Source organism: Rhinolophus sinicus, linkage group LG09, assembly GCF_036562045.2.
Source record: "Rhinolophus sinicus isolate RSC01 linkage group LG09, ASM3656204v1, whole genome shotgun sequence".
In the NCBI taxonomy this organism is placed as follows: domain Eukaryota; kingdom Metazoa; phylum Chordata; class Mammalia; order Chiroptera; family Rhinolophidae; genus Rhinolophus; species Rhinolophus sinicus.
The window spans coordinates 40,731,957-40,758,570 of record NC_133758.1 but is presented as its reverse complement, the minus strand read 5'-3'; the positions used below and the strand labels follow the sequence as shown (position 1 = coordinate 40,758,570).

At 43.3% G+C, this 26,614-nt stretch overlaps 1 protein-coding gene across 2 annotated transcripts in view; it reads left to right on the top strand.

The window, feature by feature from the left end:
• CABLES1 (Cdk5 and Abl enzyme substrate 1) overlaps positions 1-26,614 on the top strand; it is a 108,588-nt gene that overhangs the window by 1,527 nt on the left and 80,447 nt on the right. The gene's annotated exons all lie outside the window — the stretch shown is intronic.

Below are 26,614 nucleotides of genomic sequence, written 5' to 3'. Positions count from 1 at the left end.
AGACATGCTCTCCCCATCCCAGGCGAGACTTGGAGGGGCAGAGTCGAGCAGTGGGTCCGGCCTTCACGTCTCAGTCGCACGTGTGAGCCTGAACTTGTCGCAGACGCGGTGAATCCCTCCTGAGAAATTCCCGCATACGCTCAAGTATTCCTGTGTCTCAGGAAAACTTGGCGTTTTCCTTTTACTTTCCTAAAAAAATTTAAAGTCCTTCTTACATTCCCTTGAACCGGGCCTTGGGGGTGGAGGGGCGGGGGGGGGGGGCGGTGCGGGGATAGGGCTTGAGGATTCTTTTTTCCATTCCAAGATGAATTTGCTAGTTAGTTAAAAGCTTGTTGTACTTGCTAGTTTACGTTATCTGCAGGTATTCGCATCTTAGCAAAAACATTAAGTATTGGAAATAGGCTTATTCAGGAAATAGCTGAAGCTTGTCACCATATGTTCAAGGGACAGTTAGTTAGATTTGTCAGTCAGTGGGACTGGAGATTGGAAGAGGATCAGAGTAGGGGGTTGGGGAATGCAGGCCTGTTGCCTGGGAGAGGGAGTATCTGTTCTCCTTTATGAGTTAATAAGGCCTCCTATGCAGTCAGTTAAAGCACTGACTCCACCTTTGCTCAGCTAATCTAACCTCCTGGGGCCTTAGTTTCCCCTTCTGGTTGGGACCTTGCTAACATTTTCAGGCCTCAAGATGAGAAGGGAGAACATTTTCTGTTCCTTCCTCCCTCCTGTAATGCTCTTCTGAAAGCTCAGGCTTGCTCTGGCCTAAGTAAGAAGGTGGCTTATTGGAAAACTTAACTTCCTCCCCGAAGGGACAAATAGGAAAGAACAAGCCAGGCTCATCCAGAAGTTTGCTGAGTCTCTTTCTTCCCAAGTGGGTGAAATCATGGCCCTACTCAGTATGTAGCGGCACGTAGGCTGAAGGCAGGGGTGTGGAGTGGGGGAAGCAGCTTTGTGATTATATGGATGAGTTAGTGAGGGCACAGGTGACAGCCTGGCCCTGGCATTTCTTGTTAAAGACATCTCCCCATTAGCCCAGGAGTACACAGGAGGGAAATCCCTTCCATTCAGGGTAAGTGGTGCGCACTCAGCAGTTTCTGGGCAGCTCAGTGTTACCGCTTGACATCACTCACTGGCTCATGTCTACAGGCTGAGCATAAGCGCAGCTAGTCCAGAGGGTCATGACAGGCATTGTAATAAACATACATGTTATTCTAAGCCAGTGTGCAAGGCTGGACTGTGTCTCCATAGATAGATGTGTTCCTGTGCTAAGAGCAGCTGGAGATCAGATTACCTCACACTTTGTCTCTGAGAATCTCATTTAAGGGAATATGGAGGATGGTCTGTGTTAGTGTTTCTGATCCAACGAGTAGTCAGAATTTAATCTCTGATCCTATCAATTTGAAGCTCTTAGATGTTTTATTGATCTCTCCCCGCAACACACACATTAAGATGAGTTAGTCAATATAAGGTGCTTCCTTACCTGACAATCACATTCATCTTGCTACTTTGGAATTTTCCATCACTGGCAACTTGATAGGCATTTTTTAAAAAAATTACAGCTATCCACAGAAACAGCATCAAATTTAATGTACAGAGAGGAGCTAAATGGGTAAACCTTGATTTAAGAAAGGGCTTGAAAAAGCTATCTTGGCCTACAAGCTGTTGGAGTGGCAGTGAACTTGAAATATCCTAGGATGCTTTGTTCCCTACACTGCCCTGCTTTCAAGAATTTTGTCAGAAGCATGCTGCTTTTACCATCACTAAAGAGTACTTTCACCTACCGAGACAAAGCTTGATATAAAGTACAAACTCATTTGAAGAAAGGTCAGGGCCAGCCCAAAGAGTGCCATTTGCTTTGTTGGTGTGCCTCCCATGAAGAAACCCTGCCAGCCTGGGTGGTTCATATGCTTCTTCATGGATGTTCTTCTGGCATGTCATTTTAAAATCAAATTATGCTTTTCTTGGATTTGTTTCTTGTGATTTAAGGACTTCTACAGAACCTTGCTGCTCAAAAGCGTGGGCTCTTGGCTCTTCAGCTTCACTGGAGCTGTTAGAAATGCAAACTCTCAAGCCTCACTCTAGATTACATGAGTCCAGATCTGCATTTTAACAAGATCCTGGTTGATTCATATACAAATAGAAGTTTGGAAAGCATTGCTATAGTGTTATCTGAAATCTGCCTTTTTTAATGAACTTGAGATTTCATGTATCAGGTTTGGTACAGGTGTATAAAAATCAGAATTATCCCATCTGAAATCTGGAAACCTGTTCTTTTTTGTTACTTACATCTGAACACTTGTGAAACCAATCACAAATACTGCTTTGACTTCCAAACTTTGAAATACAACACAGAGGAAAATTTTTGTGCCCAGGCCTGGCACAGATATATCGATGGACTAATCACACAGTCTCTGTGCTCTGGGCTGGATATTTGACATCCCATTTAATCCTCATGGCTATTCTTTCACAGGCCCAGTATAGCCTCAGCTTTGCTGCTACTTGCCAGTCTCCATTGTAGTGTTTGGGGAACCCAGGATGATGGGCTGAGAAGCAGGGACTCCAGCCCTGGGAAGCCAGCACGCTGAGGTTTGCTCTCAGGCTAGGAGTCAGACGTGAGAAGTCAAAAAGATGCCTTCTAGCTTGCCACCCTGTCTTATTTCTCTGCTTGGGCAGTAAGCACTGAATGAGGAAGGTGTTAATGGGTGAAAAGGACTGTAAATTTATAAAGTGTGTTTTAAGGTTTCCTTTCACTTTAAAAATTTCATCTCAGGCAGCAGCTGGCAGCAGTCCTGGGTTACCCCACTTCCTAGATCTTAAGAATAGCAGACAGACACCCAGAAGCACATAGTCTAGGCTACTACTCACCAGAGGGGTTAATGGTGACTAGGGTATTACTTTAAAATAACCATGAGGGTTTTGATTCTGAGAATAACTGAGTTAGCGCTGTGCCTTGTGGAGAGGTAGGTATTAAATTGAAGGAGGTCGTGTATTGCAGAAGAACCCCAAGTCTTGGGTTCAAATTCTGATGCCACTGCATGACCCAGGGCAAGTTAATCAGCTTTTCTGAGTCTGTTTCCTCTTGAGAGCCTTGGCCTGTGTCTTGGGCTCTTTCAAGTGGTAATTGCACTTAACATTTATTATTGAGGGCTGATTATGCGTGGGAATGTAATAATAAATGCTTTATACATAATCTGGGCTTCTCAAATGTAAATATGTTTAGAGTCACCTGGGGATCTCCAGAAAAGGGAGATTTTGATCCTGCAGGTCTGGGAGGGACCTTGATTCTGCATTTCTAACTGGTTCCCTGGGATGCAAATGGGCTTTTGAGGGAGCAAACTTTAGGGGGACTTTCATTGTTACTACTGTAAGGTCAAGGAAACCAGGGCTCAGAGAGCCCTGTCAACATTGGGACAGAGTTCAGACTCACTTCATACCCCACTGCTTTGCAGCCTTGGATCTTCTAACTACTCCCTCTACGTTGCCCCTCTTGGGTGAAACCTGGGCTCGTGCTGTAACTGTAGTCTTGGTTTTTACTGAAAAGAAAAATATGTGCCGACTAGGGGAGACTAGGGGATCGACAACCAGAGAGAGAGGGGAATAAAACATTTGCTAACTTTGTCACCATCTTGCTTCATGACTGCAGGCAAGTCACCGCTCTGTGTGCTCCAGCTGTAAGCCACCTAACCCATCTGCATTTCAGAAGTCCGTAAAACACTTTGAACTCCTCAGCAGTAAGCAAACCCAAGTTATTATTGAGCCATCTTTCCAGCACCATGAATTATGGAAGCCAAAGCTGCAGTCCCAGGCCAGGCCAGGCTGTGGTTGGCATGAACACTCCCCAGGGGTTGGCGGATGCAGTGCTCTGCCAGGGCCTGAGGTGAGCCGTCTGAGGTTCACCTGCTGCCCTCCTCTTTGCAGTCACAAAGCCCGTCATGGCATGAGTACACTCAGAAGGGGAAATAGATCGGAAGCCTGCTCACTCCTGGCAAGTACCCAGAGAGGGCAGCAAGTTCAAGTGTGACCTTTTACCCTCCAGGAATGGCGGGGGAAGCTGCAGCATGGCTCTGCACTGTGTCCACAGAGCTGTCCCGGGAAGCTCTGCCTGCCTGGACGTTTTTCCATTGGAAGGAGAGTTGTTAGGTAGAGAGAAGGTCAAGGGCAGGTAGCCTTTGGAACACACTGGGATGGAAAGGTAGGTGAGGCTGGGTGAGGTGATGTGATGTGAATCAGGAATGCCAAACTGGCACTTGGCAACCGTGGATTCTGGGCCTGCCCCTGCCATGGCTAGTAACCCTGGACAGGTTGCCTCACCCCCTGCCCAGCCTCAGTTTCCTTATGGAATTAAAGAGTTGGGCCAGGGAAACTACAGCTCTTCCAGTTTGAGTGCTCTAAGAGTCTTAGAACTGTGGCCTGCTGCAGAGGCTGGGGCGCATTTAGCTTGGGGATATTTGGATAACCTAACCTAGAATCAGATGCTTGGATAACCTAACCTTAGAATCAGATGCAGACGTGGTGTTAAGTTTGTTCCATGTGGGTTCAGTTGGCAGGACGTGCGCTAATGAATGAATGAATGGGTTTCCTTCAGTGTAAGGGAGAACTTAAAAACACCTTCAGCTGTGCTCCCTCTGGCAGTGGAGGTGTCACAACTGGACAGACAGCTTTAGGAGGCCATCCAAGCAGGAAGCGACTGCCCAGTGCGGCGATCAGTCCCTAACCACCACCACCCGCATTTCAGAAATGATCTGTAGTAACCTTCTCTGTTGCTGAAGGGCCTTCAGGTAAACCTTTGTTTATAAAACTTTACATTTGTAAACAAAGTACTTTTTCCCCCCCCCAATAATGTAAAAATTTTGTAGAGTATCCGATGGACACTTGTGTTATTAGGGAGACCACCTCAGGGATGATGTAGATGCTTGATCACTGCACTGTACACCTAAAGCTGAAGCTGGACAATAATGAATGTAAACAAAATACTTTTGTAGACATGGAAGGGCACAAATCCAAGGTCACAGAGTAAGTGCTTTGTTATCTGTCAGGTTTGTTGTGGGGAAATTCCAGTATTGCGACTTAAGGCCTTGTGTCATTTATTCAACAAATATTAAACTCCCCGAAAATAAGACCTAGCCGGACCATCAGCTTTAATGCGTCTTCTGGAGAAAAAATTAATATAAGACCCGGTCTTATTTTACTATAATATAAGACCCAGTATAATATAATATAATATAATATAATATAATATAATATAATATAATACCGGGTCTTATATTAATTTTTGCTCCAAAAGACACAGTAGAACTGATTGTCCAGTGAGGTCTTATTTTCTGGGAAACATGGTAATGAATATCAAATTTGAGAGCGCTACTGTGCTAGTCATGGGAGACATAGACATGGTCCTTGTCTGTTGGGAGACTGTACGCAAATAGGCCATTGATTCCAGTGATGGATGCTTGGTTAGAGGGGAGCTTCTTGTTTGAGCCCCCACGAGGGCAGTGACACTTCAGGCCCTCCCCTGTGGGACCTAACTCAATGCCTTGACACAGTACTTTTATCTAACAAACATGTCCCAGACATTATTCTAAGTACTGTATGGGGAGTTCATATTTATAATAACCCTCAGACAGCACTACTTTGTCACACCCATTCTGAAGCACAGAGAGGTTAAGTGACTTTCCCAGGATCTCTCAGCCTATATGTGGGAGCTGGGTTCCAAGCTATGCATTCTGATACCAGAGTGTGTCAGGCTCAGAATTGCTTGTCAAACTGGCTTCACTTGAACTGGGCAGAAGGTGGCCTAAATGACCTGTAAAGGCACTACTCACCCTGTAGATTCCTTATTTTGGTTTCTGCTTTTCTGTCATTCAGGAAGGATCTCTGTCTGAAGGCCCAAAGGACAGTGAATGGTAGACAGACTCCTGTGCTACAGTACTCAGTCCTGCCCAGCCCCAGGCCTGCTTCCTCTCTTCTCAGCTATACCACATTCTGCGTCATCTTTGTTGCCTCTCTTTTGCCTCTGGTGCTTACATGCCTTGTGTTTAGATTGTGGTGGAATAGGAGCATGAGCCTGGTACCCCCAGGAATTGTGTTTGTTGCTCTGGCTCCATCACTTACTTTGTGACCAGGTTCTAATCCATGATCTTCTCATCATCACCCTTTCCCCTAGCCCAGGGGTCTGCAGACTGCGGCCTATAGGGAAATCTGCCCACTGGCTGTTTATAAATAACATTTTCTGGGAAACAGCCCCGCCTGTTCATTTCTGTATTGTCTTTGGCTGCTCTTGTGCTCTAAGGACAAAATTGAGTAGTTGCGGCAGAGACCACATGGCCTGAAAAGCCTAAACTATTCATTCTCTGGCTCCGTACAAAAAAAGTGTGTGACCCTCTACCCCAGTCCATTGCTCTATACCCCGGAGGTGAGCATGGTCCCAGGTCCCTTTTGGCCTACCATCACTTTCCTTGCCTTCTGGAGGCTCATGGTTTCTGTTTGGACCCGCCAATACCTTCTCCCCTGGCGGAAACCCACACCGATCCTGTCAGTTTTACATTCCTTGTATTCCATGTGAGGCAGCCGTGGCACCCCCTGGACACCATTGTAACCGCTGTTCCCCTGGGGATTATACACATTTTACAGCTACAGAGATTGAGGCTTGGAAGGGTTAATGAAACTTGCCCGAGGCCTCATAACTGGAATCTAGAGCTAGAATTTGCACCTGGTTTCTCTGACTTCTAAGCTGGGTTTCTGCTAAACCCAGTAGTCCTATGGGCCTGAAATCTGACGTGGTGGGAGTATTTACACCATAGGAATCAGCCAACTTTTTAAGCCAGGGCTTTTTTTTTTCTTTCCTTCTTGCAGAGAGCTGTTTTACCAGCACGTGTACCAAGGGCTACACCACATATGTTTTTGTTCAATTCTCCCCTTGAGGGGCTGTGCAAAACGTTGCCATCAGAGGAAGAGTGTTGAAAACCAGACTTTTTATAAGAATCTGTTACTTGACATAATTTTGTGAATTTCCCTCAAGGGTCACCATCACCGATTTTTGCACTTCAAAAAAATGTCTGACCCCCTCAAGTTTCATTAGACATACAATTTAAAAACCAAACTTTTCACAGATACTGTGGGGCTCAAACAGACTGCCTAGTATTACATGTAGGAATCATACAATCATTTATTAGCCCTTACTCTTCTTTACAAACTGTAATGTATTTTTATTTTTGTTTAGTTTTTAAAAGCCTCCAAGAACATACATTCAATCAGAGTTCCTTAGTCCACCCCCTCCTTTTTGTTTGTGTTAGCATTTTGGATAATTGCATTTGGATAATTATATTTAACAGGCTTATCATTAATGTGGTTTGGGGTTTATTGCTGCACATGTAGTCACAAAGACAAAAGCTTATAAAACAGAACATGCAAATGCTAGAAGTTTAGGACTTGGAACAGTGTAATAATGTGTGGCATTAAATGGCCTAGTCCTGTCCCTGATTTAAATGCCGGGTGTACTTTAAGTTACATTTCATGATAAATAAATGACAGGCGATTCAAGAAGAGACTAATAAAATATTCGAGAATGCCAAAGATTTCTATGTGCCTAACACATTGATTTTTATTTTAAAGCACTTTATTCATTGACCCAATGATTTATAAAGCAAAATGTTTACTTTGATTATTTTAGGAAGGGACAGAGGGGGGAAATGTGAAGGACTGGAAGAAAGGCAAAGTCTATAGTTTTTTGCTTATGACAAAACTTGGCATGTTAGGGTTTAAATGGTTGATCTGATGTTGAAAGCGAATTCTCAATGAAGTATTATGTCTTATTGAGTCGAATAAATTTTGCTTGTGAGAGAGAGTAGTGAAGAAGGAAGATGAGATTACAAATGTTCCAGGAAATTATGTGGGTAATTGAGGGGTTCAATTTATCCATTACAAAATGAATATATGATAATATAAGTTCTACTTACTTGCTTAGAGCTTTACAATTTACAAAGTGATTTCATATATCTTATTTTATCAAGTCATTGTAAAAGGCAACGTGGTAGCTATTTTATAGATTAGAAAGTCAAGACCATAAGGTACTAAGTGACTACTCCATGGTCAAGTACTTACTACGTGGCAGGACTGGAATTTTGAAACCAATGTTTTCTAATTCTAAGTTGAGAGTTGGTTTTTTTTTTTTTTAAAATTGATTTTTTTTAAGGTAACATTGGTTAAAAAATTTTTATAAATTAAGGTGTCCAACATTATTATTCAATATCTGTATACTCTATTGTGTGCTCACCACCAAAAGTCTAGTTTCCATCTGTTACCATATATTTGACCCCCATTTCTCCTTTCTCCCACCCCCTTACCCTCTGGTAACCACCATTCTGTTGTCTGTATGTATGAGTTTTATTAGTTTCGTTTTATTAGTTCATTTGTCACTTTAAGTCAAGACTCTTAAAATGAACAGAAAACTCTACCGTCGCTGTACCACTTAAGAAAAACAAAGAACTCTGTTAAGTACTATAAAATTTGATTCTTCTTCCTGCCCCAAATCTTCCACTGTGTATTAGTTAACCTCAAGAGAACAAAAATGCTAGGGCCTCATCCATTTCAGACCTATGGGCTAGAGTCAATCAAGGTCACTATGTTAAAGTACAAAGAAATACTGTGCTATAGTTTTGGCTAGCCAGCGCCTTCTCATCCAGCCAGAATGCTGATTTTCATGTGATAACCTCTGGGGCAGGCCAACAGAACCCTGGTTTGGGGCCCAAGTTGTGGAAAATTTTCCCAATAACTACAGCTCTCTCCAAAGCCTAGTTTTGGTGTCAGTTCCTCCTTTCGGGCACCCCTGCTGCTCAGCCTCCTTCTCAACAAATTGGGTGAACAGATTCAAGAGAAGAAACACCAGCTTTGGAGTCAGCTTCTGCCACTTAGCGGCACCTTTGGGGCAACTTGTTTAACTTCTCTGAGCCTCAGCATCCTCATCCACTGAATGGGAATAATGATTCCTGCCCTTTTGGGGTATTGCAGCATTAAAATAAGAATGGAACATGAAGTCCCTGGCAGAGGTGTGGCTCTTGGTGGCTGGTCAATAAAACTGTAGTTGTTAATTCTGTTCACAATTGTCCTGCGCCCTACACGGTCAAGAAGCAGTTTGGAAATTTGGCAAGGTCTGCTGAGATCGTTGGGAGCAGAGCTGTTTGTTTTGGTGGAGCTAATGCTATGGTACACTAAACAGATAATTTGCTGCGTTGTTTTAATTTTAAATAGTAGTAAACTAAAATTGGAGCAGCAAAGAAAAACAATGCCCCCTCCATTAGGTGCTGCATTTTGCCCCTAGTTACGCTGGACTCTTGCCAATTTCCATTGCCAAAGTAAAGGTCTTGGGGACAGGGAAGCAAGAAGGGGTGAATTGACATTCAGCATTGTACCCTTAGAGCAGCAAAGTGGTAAGGTTAAGAGTGACAGTGGATCTGGCCTACATGTAGGTACACGGAGGACGCTGCCCTGCCTGGAGGATCCCTGCAGCCCTGTTGGGGCACATGTGAAGGGAGGGGCGGGTACCTCCAAGGACAAGTCTGGAAGATGTACCTTGGTTCACTTCCTTTGCAGAAGCCATGTCCCTCATTCTGTGGTCTTTGTGTTGCCACTTGTGCCTTTTTTCTAAGCAGAATACCCCCAGAATGGAGGGATCCCTGGGGCCTGTGTGGCCGTGGCACAGAGTCTGTGTATGCTACTCTGGTGATTAGGCCTCACGTCCCTCCCCCACTGCTTTTCCTCCCTGTTCACAAGTCTGTCTGCATCTGGCCCCACTTCCTGCTTTTGAACCCCTGGCGAGACGGAGTTGGGCTTTTTCACTTGGCATTGGGTCAGCAGCAAGCCACACCCTTCTACATGCCAGCTTGTTCACACACCTCTGTGTGACAAGTGACTTGGTTGTTCAGAGATTACTAGAGTCAACACCCAACTTCCAGAAAAGAAGGAGAGTTACAGCCCAAGGTAGCTGCGTTCCCGGGTAGCAGGAGTGGTCAGGACTCCCATTCTTGCAGTGGTAGCAGGTGGCCGTCCTGGAGATGGCCCTTGAGCTGGGTCGGCATGATGGCGTAGCACGCTGAATACTCAGTTACGGAGATGAGTTTTATTTCAGAGGAAAGGGGAAGGCTCTTGAATAGGGACAGGTGTAAGGAGAGCTGGGTTTTTGATAGCTAGAGGCAGGTTGGCCGGAGGAGTAATTGCAGTGCTTTTTGGTGTCCTAGTTGTCATTTCAGAAAGATGAACTTGTGCGCATTCAAAATTTTCTGTTGTAGAGAGTTCATCTATTTTTATACATAGAGAATTTTAGAAAGAGTTTAATGGGGTTCATGGACACCTGTACATATGTCCCTGAGAGAGGACGATCAGCAAGGAAGCGGGGGGGGGAGTCCCAGAGAAAAGTGGGGGCCTGGATGCAGAGGCCTCTGATCATCACTTGTCACTGTGTGCTTAGTAACCACACGGATTCAGGGCACATCCCTTAGTGGCACCACTTCCTGTAGTTCCTGAAGTCCTTTGGGTCACCCACCTCCGCAGATATTGTGTGCACTGGGTGAATAGTGTACTCCAAAATTTATGTGCATCTGGAACTTCAGAATGTGGTATTATTTGGAAATAGCGTCTTTGCAGATGTAATTAGTTAAGATGAGGTCGTACTGGAGTAGGGTAGGCCTTAAAGCCAATGACCATTGTCCTCGTAAGAAGATCACGTGAACACACAGTGACAGGAGGACACCATGTGAAGACAGAAATGGAAATTGGAGTGATGTGACTACAAGCCAAGGAATGCCAATAATTGCCGGCAAGCGCCAGCATTGGGAAGAAGCAAGGAAGGACCCTCCCCTAGAGCCTCCAGAAGGAACCAACCCTGCTGTCACCTTGATTTTGGACTTCTAGCCTCCTGAACTGCGAGAGAATAAATTTCTGCTTTTTGAAGCTCCCCAGTTTGTGGTGATTTGTTATGGCAGCCCTAGAAAATGTACCTCAGAATTAGAGTTGGGATCCAGGTCTCTGCCCAGATGGACTAGACTTCCTCTTCCCTGGCCAGTGGGATTGGACAGAAGTCAATGGAAAGAAGAGCCTGAATGGGGGCATTTGTAGGTGGCTGAGGCGCCGTGGAATTTGGGGAATAAAACCTAAGCTCTGTGTTGAACAATTCTATTTTTGTTCAGTTCTTTGGCCTGGCGTCTTTCTTGGAATGTGGTCCCTGGACCAGCAGCACCTAGGAGCTTGTTAGAAGTGCGATTTCCCAGGCTCCACCCCAGACCTTCTGAATCAGAAACTCTGGGGGTGGGGCCCAGCAGTCTGTCCCTTCAAGCCCTCGAGAGGTGTGTCTGGGGCCCGTTCAAGTTTGGGAACAATTGCTGTAGACAAAGCCTCATGTGTGTCAACCTTTACTGTACCTCCTAGAAGGTGTAAATAGTGCTGGTGTTACATGAAATATTTTTATTTTGCTTCAGGGCATTTATTTTAGCACAAATCAGTGGAAATCATTTGATGCAGGGCTGTGCTGAGAGCCTAGGTGCTTCAGGTTTGAGCTCCACACAACCATGAGGTTCAACCCTCCTTTTCTGTCCCACATGATCACGCTATTGATCTGGTGAACTTGTAGATGCAGGTCTAATGAATTCCTTTCACATTAGCTTTCCCTGCCTACTTCTGTCTGGTGTATCTCTGCTCTCATTTGTGTCCTAAAGCATTTTATATTTACCTTTATTTTACAGTCTTAGCAGTTTTCAAATATTCAAATAGATATGTTGAAAGCCTTCGCTACATGCCAAGGACTGGGGATATAATGGGACACCAGAGAAATGGGGGTTCCTGCCATCAGATCTTAGTGTGAGAGATGGGCAAAAAAAGAAAAAGGAAAAAAAGCGCAACTGAATACAATGACACATAAAATAAATTCTGAAGAATGCTGTGGATGGAGTCGTTGAGGTCTGTGAATGTCTATTAGACATGGTGGCCGCTAAAGGCCTTTCTGAGGAAGATGAGAAAGCAGTTAGACACCTAAGACAGGACATGGGTTTCAGGCACTGGGAACCGTATGTTCCAGGGCCCTGAGATGGGAACATGCTTGCTGTGTTTAAGGAAGAAAAGGACAGGTTAGTTGGAGCATGGTGAACTCAGGGCTGGGGGGAGCCAAGGCCCCAGAATTGGGGGGAGGCGGGTGGACACAGCACACCAAGCCTTATAGAACACGGTGGAGAGTTCTCACTTTGTTATAACTGCAAGTAGAAGCCCTTGGAGAGTGTTATGGTGGGGAGTGGTGTGCTCTGGCTTACCTTTTAAGGTTCTGCTGATGGCTGTGGGGCGAAGGAATTAAAGGAGGACAGGCATGGATGTGGGGAGACATTTGGGAGCTCTTGCATCCAGGGAATGTCCTGCTGAGAGACACGGTGGCCTGGGCTAGGGTGGAGATGGTAAGGAGGTGATGGACTCAAGGTGCATTTTGGAGATAGAATTGACAGAATTTGTAGGTAACTTGGGCAGTCCTTGCCCTCATGGAGCTTATTTCCAGCTGGAGAGAGATGCTTGAATAATCACCCAGCAAATGTTAAGAATCCAGCTGTACTGCATATCATAGAGGGGAGGTCCTTGGTCCTGTTGGAGCCTATAATAAGCATCTTGATGGGTTTGACCTGGTTGTGGTGGGGAAAGCTGGTTTCTGGAGGTGACTGCTGAACTAAGGTCTAAAGGATGAATAACAGTTGGGAGGACTGGTCAGATCACAGGACCAGCGGCAGACTTTCTAGTGGGAAAGAGAAGGGAGCCCTGGAGGAGGTAGATGAAGGGCAGTGTGTCTACAGCACAGAGAGTGAGGAGGAGAGCAGAAGAGAACAAATGAAATAAGGGTCATGTGGAGGATTTTTGACTTGCATCATGAGAGTGGTCGGGAGCCATCAAAGGGTTTTCAGCCAGGTGGAATCAGAATGGGACTTGTGTTTTAAAAGGATTGTGCTGCTGCAGTGTGGAAGAACAGATGTGGGAAGCCGCAGATGGGAGGAAATCAGAGCGTCAACTGCAATAGTCCAGGCAGGAGATGGTGGCCACTTATATTAGAGTGGTAGTGATGGGGGTGGGGAGAACTGGGCCGATTCCAAAAGATTTAGGAGACAGTGGAATGGACTTGGAGATGGAATGGCTGTGGAGGGTGGGGAAGACAAAGGCATCATGGAGACCCCTTTTAGTGTGTTGACTGATCGAATGGCAGTGCCACCCTGTGACATGGAGGAGTGTGTGGCACAATGCAATACTGTGAGTTTAAAAAATAATACCGTGTTTCCCTGAAAATAAGACCTCGCTGGACCATCAGCTCTAATGCATCTTTTGGAGCAAGAATTAATATAAGAACCGGGTCTTATATCATATAAAAGTAAGACTGGGTCTTATATTAATTTTTGCTCCAAATGATTTATTAGAACTGATAGTCTGGCTAGATCTTATTTTTGGGGAAACATGGTACCTAGAAGAAAATTATAGAACTGAAGATGGCCCTATTTCTTTTCATTGTCTTTATTTTTACTTTTTTCTGTAAACTTGTGCCTTTACTCTCCAAATAGCTTGAGGTTATATGTCACTCCTTTTGAGTGAGGATGGGCATTTTCCTTTTTCTTCCAAAGTAGAGAATGATGTTTATACTTAAAGAGAGATAATCTCAAGTTTTTCCTAAATTTTTGGCCTAAAAATTCTAATACTACCTTTTAAGGTAAGTGTTGAGTATATCATTTTCAAATAAGCACCCCAAATCCGATTTTATTCATTTAATCTCAGTTAAAGACATATAATTTCTCTTTATTACAGAAAAAAATAATATCCTTAAGTGAGATCGTAAGATTTTTCAGTCTCCAGTTCAGCTTGCACATATTTGCAACTAATTACCAGGGGCTGAAGTCTGGGTGATGTTGAATGTGGAGAGTATAGATGTGTTGTCCAAGAGAAAAAGAAAAAATGCCTTTGCGAAACTGCATCATGGTCTGCTGCAGTGACTAAACAAGTGCCCAGTTTCCGCATGATTTCAAACATCAAAGTAAAGCTGGGGTGCAGTCTTAGTATTCCAGCAGCTACTGCATCTTTTTCTTATTTTATTGGTAGTTTTTTGTAATACAGTAGTTCCCCGTTAACCGCAGGGGATATGTACCAAGACCCCCAGTGGATGCCTAAAACCATGGACAGTACTGAATTCTATATTCACTGTTTTTTCCTATACATGAATACCTATTATAAAATTTAATTTATAAACTAGGCACAGTAAGAGATTAACAACAATAACTAATAATAAAATAGAGCAATTATAACAATATATTGTAATAAAAGTTATGGGAATGTGGACACTCATGTAGGGATCCCTACTGAAGTCTCCGTGTAGGCTCAGTGCTTCCTGGCACAACACATTGTCATCAGTCAGAACACGTTTTCTGTTCATGTCTTCCACGCATAAATTGAATGCCTTTTCCACCTTAACTAAGCACTTATCACACACTGGGGCTGTAACTTTTGCAATTAGAGGTGAGACAGCAAAACTAGCCCGAATTTCTTTTTCTTCACAATTTCATGGATAGAAGATTCGTTCTTACCATAGATCTTAGCAACCTCAATATGTGATATTTTTTCTTAAGTCGAGGACTTTCTCCTTTTCACTTCAAGGAAGCACATTATGGCTTCTCATTGGCATATCCAAATTGCCGGCATCACTACTTTTGTGCTTTGGGGCCATTATTAAGTAAAATAGAGTTATGTGAATACAAGCTCTGCGATACTGCAACAGTCAATCTGATAACCAAGATGGCTACTAAGTGACTAATAGATAGGAATTGTCTGCAGTGTGGAGACACTGGACAAAGTGATGACTCACATCCCGGGTGGGATAGAGTGGGATGGTGACAGATTTCATCACGCTACTCAGAATGGCACACAATTTAAAACATATGAATTGTTTATTTTTGGAACTTACCATTTAATGTTTTAGGACCAGGGTTGATGTTGGGTAACTGAAACCATGAAAAGCAAAATCGCAGGTAAGGGGGTTACAGTAATGGCATGCTTATTGGACACTAACATTTTGAGCTATGAAGCCTTTCAAGTCTCTTCACATCCCAGATCTGCTGTTTCCGGAATGTGACCTTAGGTAAATTCTGTAATCTCTGTGAGCCTCAGTTCTCCTCCGTAAAGGGGAGGAAATAATATTTAATAATCAGATACCTCATAGTATGACTGTCAGGGTTATATCTGATGACTTCTGTAAAGCACTTAGCACAGTGCCTGGTACTAAGTTAGTTCTCCATAAATATTTGCTGTGACGATTATATCCCAGATGCTGTGCTGGTCTGTATTTTGTAGGGGCTGACATCGCCACACAAATGAGGGAATTGAGCACGAGGGAGTTAACTTTTCTCGCCAAGGCACATGGAGCTTGGTAGAGCTGGGATCCTGTCTAATTCTGAAGCCCACAGTCCTGCCCCTGTGCTTTATATTGCCTTTGACACATGTAATGTTTTATCCAAACAGGTTTTGTTTGCTCACCTTCCTGAGCAAAATGGGTTCTGTTGTAGAATCCAGGTTGTGTTTCTTGACACTTGCACTGTTTAACACTTTCACTGTCTAAGCATATATGCTGATGATTGTGTTACTTTCCTATCCAGCCCGTATTTGACTGTGGATGTGTAGTGGGAGATGCTATGTGTACATGGAGGGACTAAACCAGATTTTTTTTTATTTGACCCTCCAAACGTCAGTGAATAATTGAGGCCATGTAGATTGAAGGAGATGGGAACAATATATTTAAATTCACTCATCCATCTGGATATACCCTCACGGCGAGCTATATTTTACAGAGCTGGAAAGAATTTAACCTGTAGAGCTTATTAAGAGGTGTGACATTTGTTATGTGTAACTTTAATTCTTTTGGAGCCAGGAAAATAAAAGTCAGGACTGGCATATAAGAAACATGCAGGCTGGTGAAATCTGGAATTAAAAAACAATATTTACATGGGAATTCAGCTTTGATTTTATATTGTCACAAATTAATACCAGATGCCTGCATTTCAGACAGACTCCCAAGCTGGTCCGAGAATGTGAGTTGGAAAACAAATCACTTTGCCATTTGGAATGCTGATGGATATTTTAGAAGTTTCTTTTTGTTTTCAAAGGGAAAATAATGCATATTACAGGCCCAGCAAACAGAACTTTTATAAATGACAATTAACAAGAAGATGCCCACGGGAGGAAGTCTCCAGTTTCTTTTTATAACCCTGGCAAAAGTAATTGAGGTGACATTTTATTAGCATTGGCATCTCCCACTTGCACTGGGAGCTGGTTCAGCCTTGAGTGGCTATGTCCAGAGCTAGTAGCTTCATTTCCATTTTCCTTCAACCGCAGGTCAGAGGAGAAACACAAGAGCACTTCTGTCTGGGGCAGCTGGCCCCATGTGGTCTCCATGTGGCAGGAACCCAGGCTCATGGGGTGGCTTGCACATTTTCCCCTATGGTTTAAAAAAGTGGCTTTTAGTTTTGAGTCTTAGGTTTGGTCTCAACAGTGTTCCCTTATCCTACAGGCTGTTTTTCTTGCTGGTATTTGAATGACTTGTAAAATAAGTTTCGAATAGCCTGACACCTCTGCTGCGTTCCTTGAATACTTTCTAAAAGGTGCTGCTATGTAAAAATATATGCTGATGTTCCCATTTGAGTTGTTGGAGTGTTGCCTGGGTGACCAGGAGAGTTGGTTGGGTCTGAATTCTGGCTCCGCATCTTTGACTTCTCAATAAGTTGAGATCTGACGTTCATGCTGTCAGACTTTGGTGAGAAGCACTCTCTGAGGCTCAGCCTGTGAAAGAAGAATATCAGAGCTGGGTGGTTGGAGTATCACAGCAGAGGAATGGAGTGAGTTTGCTCCATGGCCCCCAGATGGGCCTTGGTATTTCCTACAGCAGCTGGGCCATGGTCTTGCAGATGGATGAGAAGGGACCGCAGAGAGACCCAGAGAAGTGAAGCTGCCATGCACTCCTGAGCTCCATGTACGTTGGCACGAAAGGATGAGAGCCCTCACCCCTGCACACTGGGGATAATATTGGCCAAAGGCTTCTCAGCTTTGGATGGAGACTCAGAGGGTGCCAAGATGGTATGTTCCAATACTTCTGCATTTCCTCTTGGATCTCAGCATCTGAACTTTGTCCTCCTATGTTAGCACCTTTACTGTAAGGGGGTGAATTTATATTATAAAAGTTTTAGCTTATATAGTTGATTCTCATTACTCACAGTAGTTATGTTCTATAAAGCCAATGTGAACGCTGAACCAGCTGCAGACACTGAATACTGAACCATTGTTCCCAAAGGCAATTCAGGGTTGGGTTCCTATGAGTCTCTGGTCACATTTTCATCATCCAATCAATTAATAAACTTGTTTTATGTGTGTTTCTGTTTAAAGATATATTATTTAATATATATTGTTAATCCATTAACATTGAACTCACATCCAACAGTAACACATGCCTGAAGGAAGCTTCTCTCACACATGTATTTTCTCTGTTGGCCACATTGCAACCATCTTGCACTTAGCAACACTAGACTGTACTTCAGTACTTTGCCTGGGGCCACTTTAAACAGCAAAATCATCAACAAAAAGCATAAAAATGCAAAACATGGCACTAAAATTACTGCATAAAGAACACTTGTTTGCAGTATGAGAGCTGAAACAAGAAGGCAGAGTCTCATCTTGTCATCTCAGCTATTTAAATTTTTCCCTGCTCTGCACGTGCACATGTCCATGAATGATGGAAGAAGCATCAAGCATTGATTTTGGAGTTGCAAGTAAGTTTCAGCAAGTAGGCGAATTGGCAGTTATGAAATCTGCAAATAATGAGAATCAACTGTACAGTAGTCTCCCTTTATCCATGGTTTTCCTTTCCCTTGGTTTCAGTTACCCACAGTCAACCACGGTCCTAAAATATTAAACAAAATATTCCAGAAATAAGCAATTCGTAAGTTTTAAATTGCATGCTGTTCTGAGTAGTGTGATGAAATCTCACTCTGTCCCGCATCATCCTACCCGGATGTGAATAATCCCTTTGTCTAGCGCATCCGCACTGTATATGCTACCCGACTGTTTGTCACTTAGTAGCTGCCATCTTGGTTACCAGATTGACTGTCACAGTGCTTGTGTTCAAGTAACCCTTATTTTACTTAATAATGGCCCCAAAGCATGAAAGAAGTGATGCTGGCAATTGGGATATGCCAAAGAGAAGCTGTAAAGTGTTTCCTTTAAGTGAAAAGGTATGTACAAGAATATATAGGGGAAAAAAATATAGTATACATAGAGTTTGGTACTATCCGCAGTTTTAGGCATCCACTGGGGCTCTTGGAACATACCCTCCTCAGGCAAGGGGGGACTACGGTACTTTATTCAGGTGTTTCTTAAGTATGTGCTGTGTGTTGGAGGCTTCCCAAGACTGGGATGTCTCCGAAGGAGTCTGTTTTCTGTTTTACAAGGTCTGCCCCATTCATTCTCATATTTATTCCTGATCACACCCTTGAGGGAGGAAGAAGGGCTGACTTTGTTGTCTTTCCTTGATTGATGAGGAAACCAAGAACCAGAGAACTGATGTGACTTAGGGTCCCAGCAGAAAGTACAGTATGACTGAGAGCGTAACTTTTGGAGCTTGACTTAGGTTTAAATCCTGGTTTTGCTACTCCCTACCTATGTGACTTTGGGTAATTTATAAATAAAATAAAACCTTTCTGACTCTTGGTTTCCTTAGTTGCAAAATAGGGATAGTATTAACACCCAATGTGTGGGGTTAATGTGAGAATTATGTGAATTAATTCATATTTAGCACTTAGATCTGTGCCTGGTCCACTGTATGCATTCGCCATGATTGTCATTTAGCATGATAGGTACTCAGGAAGTGCTTGTTGAGTAATCAATGATGAATTTAAAAATTAGAGAAATGCTAAAGTATGGTTGTAACTGCACGACTCAGAGCCAAGAGGAGATTTTGCAGTTTTCCAGTCCTTTTGATCTATTTGAGTTCCCTAGTTCAGACCTGGAAAATCTGTTTTAAAGCTCTGTTCATCCAGTGTGACTGCCAGCAGTCAGCAGATTGTAAACAGACTTGTCAAGTCTGTGTCATTTTTGATGAGTGGACAGCTAATCACATTGACAAATATTACTGAGCACCTGCTGGGAGCCAGGCAACCTGCTGGGTTTTAATTCAAGTGATTGAAGACAAGGATATGAGATGTTACAAGTCAGAGCATATCCTGTTTCCCCAAAAATAACACCAGGTCTTACATTAATTTTTGCTCCAAAAGACACATTAGGGCTTATGTTCAGGGGATGTCATCCTGAAAAATCGTGCTAGGGCTTATTTTCCGGTTAGGTCTTATTTTTGGGGAAATACTACGGTAATTAAAGCATGTAAAGAGTAAACTTGTGTGTCACCCCAAAACCTGTATCTTTACAGCTACTACAGTGTGTTTAAAACTGCCAGAATTTTCCTTCCCTTCCTTCTGCTCAGCATCTGGTACCGATATTAGTAAAAAGCAGTTGCATGCCCCGTAGGAATAGGGAGACCACGTCGTGTGGAGGTTCTTCAAACTGAAGTCATCCCTGCACCCATCAGATATATACCTTTCTAAACAGACCTGAGGCAGCCAGTCCATCTCTTTGGTAACACCTTTCATGTCACCAGCAGGAGATAATTACAAAGGACGTAGAGTTATTTCCACATCTGTATAATTATGATATGGTAGTGATGTGGAAAATCAATTCTTTTTATCTTCTTTCTGGAAGCCCCACTCTTGGGCAGTCAAGTTACTCTCTGCATTTGTTCTTCCCTCCATGGACCCAGGTCTCACAGTTGAATGGCACAAAATTAATCTTTTTGTGGGATGCTTCAGTTAGGGACAAGGGCATAAGGCAGCAGACTATGAGAGCAATGTGGGAAATTCCTGTTTACTTTCTAGAAACGGAGTTTGGAATTTTCCAGCCCTGGGGTGTAAGGTGACTGTTTTTATGCTTACAAAAATTGCAGACCTAAATTCACATTTGTCATATTATCTAATATTAAGCTTTGCGTTGCCTAACCTTGTTGCATTCATAAATATAAACTTGACAGGGTTCTCTTGTTAGAAAACTCCTATTTCTTTAAGGGGAAAGGGCACCTTCCTATAAGCAAGTTTTTGGTGACACATTTTAAGTAGATCATGTACCTTAAATAGTTTTTTCTACTGTATACACTTTTTTTTTTAATCAGTGAACAAGTGATTCTTTCTTCTGTGTCTTTGTTTATTTAGCCTGAGGCAATGGTGCGAGCTACACTGCTAAATAGATTCCAGTCAGATGATCATGGCCGTGTGAGCTTATAAAAGACATCTGTTTAAGTTTAAAAATAAATAATTAAAACACATGCACAGACAAAAGGTTGTTGCTCCTAGTCTGATTAAAATTAGTCTGCTGTTACAGAGGCTCTTTATGTTTTTCTCAAAAGAATTTATGATTTTTTTTTTTCCGTTTCATCTAAAGATAAAAATCTAGGTAGAGAAAATGATAAAGGTTTGAATTTTTTTTAAAAAAACTCGTTGTCAAGTTACATAGGTAAAATATTCTTGCTAGGACCCTTTTGTGTCTCTGGTAAAGTGTAAGGTAATTCTTGTCTGTGGCTACTCCGAAATCACCTAAATAAGATAAAATTCTTCCAAGCAAGGACTTTCAAAAAGATGTGTTGATTTTCAAGTAACTATTTTGATAAGAGGATGGATTACTTGAATCAAAAAATGGGAAAAGACGTAGGCAAAGTCATTTTCCATTTTTCTTTTGTTAGACCCTCTGCCCCAGGTGCATTGGCAAGGACATGGTGTTGGGAACAGTAGATTCCGTGCCCCTCCGTGGGCTGCTGCCCGGCTGTCCAGTGAGCCCTTCCTGGAGGGACCTCGGGTACATGTGTTGTCTGAAATCAGTATAGCCGAAGACCCAGTGTTGGGGGAGGGTAGTCATGGGCATTTCTCCCACACGGTTCCCAGGTGTATTTTGTAGGGGCCATGTGTCCTGCCTGGCCTTCATCCTGAGACTACCTTGGCAGGGAAGGTCCCTTCTAAATACAAACCGGCCAGTGGATTGTGATAAAAATTTTGCTTTGGAAAAAAACAACACTATTACTTTATCAGTCATGTTTCATCTTCATACTTTTTCCTAGAGCACTTTACTCTGGTGCTTTTTGGGAATCTGTGTTTCAGAAAAGTTGTCTGAAAATTATGGTTGTGTTAAAAATGAGTGGCAGTTTAAAAATAACAAATAAAGTCCTCTGCAGTCCCATTACTGCTGGCATGTTCGTGCACTGACTCCCAGGGTGGGGTTCTGTCTTCCATCCCTCATGCCTCCATCCCGTAGTTCTTGGGCCTGTACTCTGTGCCAGGCTCTGGACGAGGTACGTGAGATAAATGCCAACCCTGCTCTCGTGGAGTTTGAGGACTAGTGTGTATGTGTCTGCCTATATGCACGTTTATTTTTTAAGTGGTATCATGCCTTTCATACCATGTTTTTGAATTGCTTTTTTCTTTTTCACTCAAGGCAAAAAAGAACCACATTAGTAAAGTAACAAGAAAGCTCTAAAATATAATTGTGATAAATCCTTTGTAAGACAGTTTTTATAATCTAGGTAATCACCTCTGATGATTGTTGTGGGTGTGTTACGGTCTTTTTAAGTAAGACATTGTTAGCTTAGACACCCAGCTGCTCAAAGTCCTGATACCCTTCCAAAAACGTAGGCAGCTGAAGGAGGTGTGTGCCTGGCATTGTTTTTCATTAGGCTCATTCTTTCAGGGGGTGTCTATTGAGCTTACACCATTTGTCGGGGGCTAGGCATAGAGGGTTGAACAAAATATTACTGGTTCTCACCCTCAGGGAATTTATAGTCCTGGGCAGGAGACAGACAATTAGATAAGTAAATAAGTGAATAAAAGTATGAGTACCGTATAAGTGGTGTTAAGTGCCCTGGAAGAAAAGAATGTGAGCTGAGAAAAGAATAATGGAGGCGGGGAGAGCTGCTTCTGCAGGGTAGGGTCTGGGAGGGTTTCTTGGAGGAGGTGTCTTTGGCTGCTGGAGGAGAAGCCCCAGCATGTGAGGAGTGTGTGGGACAGAGTTTCAGGCAGAGGAATGAGCACATGTTCCAAGGCCACGTGGCAAGAAATAGCCTATTTTGGAGAAGAAATGAAGGCCACTGTGGCAGAGGGGTATGGGGGCTGGAGGGGGGCGGTGGAGGGTTAGGGGAGGCTGTGCCTTGTGGGCTTTCTTAAACGGTTTGTATTTTCTTCTCAGTGCAGTGGGAGACAGTCAGTGGGTTTGAAGCCCAGAGCCACAAGATCCAGTTAGCTCACACTGGCTACTCAGGACACGAGCCAGGATCAGGCTGGGGTGGACAGACACACAGAGGGTTCAAGGGTTATTTGAGAAATAGACCAGACAGTACTTGGTGCTGTACTGAATGGGTTGTAGAGGAGGATCAAACATGACTCCTGGATTTGTGACTTGGCTTCCCAGTGTCACCAACTGAAATGGAGCAGTCTGCAGGAGTGGGGTTTAATAGGAGAGAAGAGGAGGAGAGAAGAGGAGGAGTTTGGCTCCTGAAGGCTGAGCTGCCTGTGAGAATGCCACATGGAAACTTAAGGAAGGCACTTGGGTATCCAAGGGCCTGGAGCTCCAAAGCTAGGCAGGTTGGTGAAACACATTTAGGCATCACCAACATGTAGATGGTGTTCAAGGCCCAAGGAGGGTGGAATCACCCATGCAGGGGGTACAGAGAGATGACAAAAGCTCAAACCTCAAGGGTCTTCCACACTGAGAGGTTGAGCGAGGGAGGACTTAGCAGCAGACAGAGCAGCCAGGATGGGGAAGCGGAACTGGGCCTGGGAGCCTGCGGGGCTGAGAGGGGATGCAGAAAGGGCTGTGGGAAGGGTTTAAGGAGTCAGGAGAAAGCACAAAATAGCATTTTGGGAGCATTGGGGGCAGGGGGGGCAGGGACGGATACAGAAACATAGCAGGATGATGGAGTGTCTGTTTGAGGCTGACGAGCATGGATTTATAGTAACATCAAATTGCTTGACTGTGGTCATTTAACATAAGGACATAGGAGTGGTTATTCACAGGAGGAGGTCACTTCAGACTGGAAGGCTTGAGGAAGGGCCCCTCCATTACCATAATAAAGACTTATGTTCATTAGTAGTAATTTTCTTAAACACGAGTGAAAAACGAGCTTAAAAAATATTAACACATGTATGTAACCTGTAAAACAGTCCTAGAGGTAGGTCGTGCTATCCCTGTTTTATAGATGTGGAAACAGAGGCACAGAGAGATGAGCTCATCCATGATCCCAGGGCTGAGAACTCATGGACCTGGCAAGTTCCAGAGTCGGGGTTCTTATCTGCTATGCCCTACTGCCCTTGGGACTCTATGGCCACCCAGGTGGTCTTTCATTACACTCCTTTAGAGGGGCAGCATTATAAGGAGGTGGAACTGTTTCACCCCTTTCCCCTAAAGTCTTAAACACTTTTTCAACTTGAATCCCGTGTATATGGTTTGAATGGTTAATGTCACTTTGCAAGTTAGGATGTGGTTGTCTCCCTTTAGTCTGTGGTTGTTATTCTTGACCGGTCCCCTCTGCCCCCACGCTCCCCCTCCCCCATCCTTCGGGTTGACGCAGGTCACCGTCCATTATCACAACAGCCCAGCAGCAAGTGTGCAGCCTAACCATGCAGGGCCCCTACGGCTACCAGCAGCTCAGCCCTGTGCATAGGCCACTTGTGGGTGGGCTGTGCATTTTCTGTTGTAATTTTTAAATCATCTGGACCTGAGTGGGCAGTTGCAGAATCAAGAATGAGATTATTTTTCCCTGTTAGGTTTAACTACAGGCTAAGCGCCACTGAAAGATATGTGTGATGTCGGGAAAATAGGGGTTTCTGGATGCCAGAAATTGCTCTGTGTATCTGTAAACCAAACTGAGTAGAGAGCACAAACCACCACACTTGAGCTTTTAGATAACACAGTTTACCATCTTAGCCATTTGTTATTGTACCGTTTAGTAATGTTAAGTACATTCATATTGTTTTGCAGTTAATCTCCAGAACTCTTCATTTTGTAAAACTGAAACTCTAAACAACTCCTCTTTCCCCACTCTCCCCAGTTCCCAGAAACCACCATTCCATTTTCTGTTTCTGAATTTGACTATTCTAGGTGCCCCATATAAGTGGAATCATACAGTATTTGTTCTTTTATAACTGGCTTGTTCCACTTAGCATAATGTTCTTAAGGTCTATCCATGTTATATAGCATATGTCAAAATTTGCTTTCTTTTTAAGGCTGAATAATAATACTCCATTGTATGTTTACACCTCATTTTTTTATCCATTCATCTGTTGATAGACATTTGGGTTGTTTTCACCTTTTGGCTGCTGTGAATAATGCTGCTATGAACACGGGTGTACATTGCACTGGCTTTTGTTCTTTTTTCCAACCTATCTAGAAGCACTCTCATGCAAGGGTGGTTACAAAGGGAAGGGGAAAGTTGGTTTGAATGCAGTGATTCCTCATCAAACCTGATTCCTGAAAATTTACACTTTAGGGAAATGAGTGAATCCTGTCTTCTGGAAAGAATCAGTTCTAGGGATATTTTGAAGTGTGCGCAAGCAATTGGATAAGGAATTGCCTAATCATAATGGGCTGTCTTATCAACCTTTTATTCTGGTTTTTTTTTTTGCCTTTCTACCTATATTCTTGAAAAGTGGTGCCAATTGATTCTTAAATATTACGTCTAATCCCATAACAGTATACATGTACATATTTATGTTTCAATGTATAATATGAATGCATTATTTTAAAAAAACTGTGTATTTTTTATAACAAAGAGGAACACCTGTGAGAATTATTTAGAAAACACAGAAATTCAAATTACCCATAAACCTACCACCCACACGACCAGGTAACGTTTGGTGTAGGACAGGCACACCTGGGTGGGTTAGGTTCTGTGATTATCATTTGCTGTGTATATGTACGTATTCTCTTTTTTAATACGAGAGACCAAACTGCATGTACTATTTGGGAGTTTCCTTTTTTCACTAAATAACACATTATGTTATTAAATTGTATCCTGCATGTGACTGTTGGTGGCTGGGTAGCACTGCTCTCATACTAGGAACATAGTGAATTCTCTCACTGGTGCTGCGTCGGAAGTCAGGTGTCCTAAAGGGTCTGTGTCAGGAGGAGGAAGGGTTGCAGTTCCCTCATCATATAGTAGAAAAAAATGAGTAGAAGTTAGCTGTGAATGACTTAAGCAGGATGGGGAAAGCTGGAAATAGAAACCAGATCACTCACTCACTGCCTGGTGCTTGATTCACTTGATAAAACCAATCTCAAGATCATTATCAGCGGAAATTATTTTCCCTAACCTCCTGGGAGTGTGCTTTAATAATTTTATGTTTGCTTAATAGTAATTTCAATTCCATGTCTTTTTTCTTTTCCCACTTAAAAAAAAAAAATGAAAAGAAAACTTTCTAGGTTTCTTTGGGAGATGCCCTGGATCTTTCCTCTTCCAGGACTGGAAACTTGTGTGGCCACAAAACTGACAGAGCTCAGGACCCACCCCCTCATGCCATCTTCACTGCCCCACGGAGAATCATTAGGCTCTGGATGGTCCAACTGTAGACCAGTGTTTTCAAAGGCTGTTTGGAAATTCAGGGTCTGTTTTATTTACCAGATGATGCCTTTTTTGTCATTTTATTAGCTTGTTCAAAATATACTTTACAAGTCTAATAAGGTGCCATCCTTATGAAAATCCTATCGGTTAGATTCTGCCAGTTATAATTTGTATGCTGTTAATTATTTTGGGATCTTGGGATGCTAATTATTTTGGTATGTTCAGTTATTCAGCAGGTATTTATTGTACACCGAATATGAGTTACAGTCCTGGACGTAGTTATCCCTGAGTTATTTAGAAGAACCAAACAAGAACGTCCACCAGGGTGGTGCAAGGTTTTGGTGACAGAGCTATGCCCAGGAAGCCAAAGGAGCAAAGAGGGGCCCTGCAGAGGGGCACGCAGAGGGGCAAGAAGGAGGAGGGAAGGGGCCATCTCACAGCAGGGCCCTTGCAGTCCAAGGTGTGGCCTGGGGGAGCTCAGCAAGTAGCTTTACCTCATTTGAGGGAAGGGTGTGTTTGGGATGTGGAAGGAGACAGGGCGTGCAGGAACTTGTGCCTTTCTGTTCATTCCCATGCTTAAAAATAACAGACAAGTTCCCATAAACTGCAGAGCTGAGCTGGCAACTCTTTGGGTGACACCTGTGGCTGTGTGGGCAGGGCTGAGCGTGGCAGTTCCTGGACTGCCTCCTTTCACACCTGAGGCCCCTCAGGGCCACCCAAGGGCAACCACTGGGGCATCTGATGAAACTGATGCTGGTTTGCCCTTTCAGAGAGAAAACAAAAAGAAAGAGGTGTGGAATTCAAACAGATATTTGCCCTCTCATGTTCATTACAGCATTATTCACAATAGCAAAAAGGTGGAAACAACCCAAGTGTCCATCAGTGGCTGAATGGCTAAACAAAATGTGGTCTATACTACTCTTAAGCCTTAAA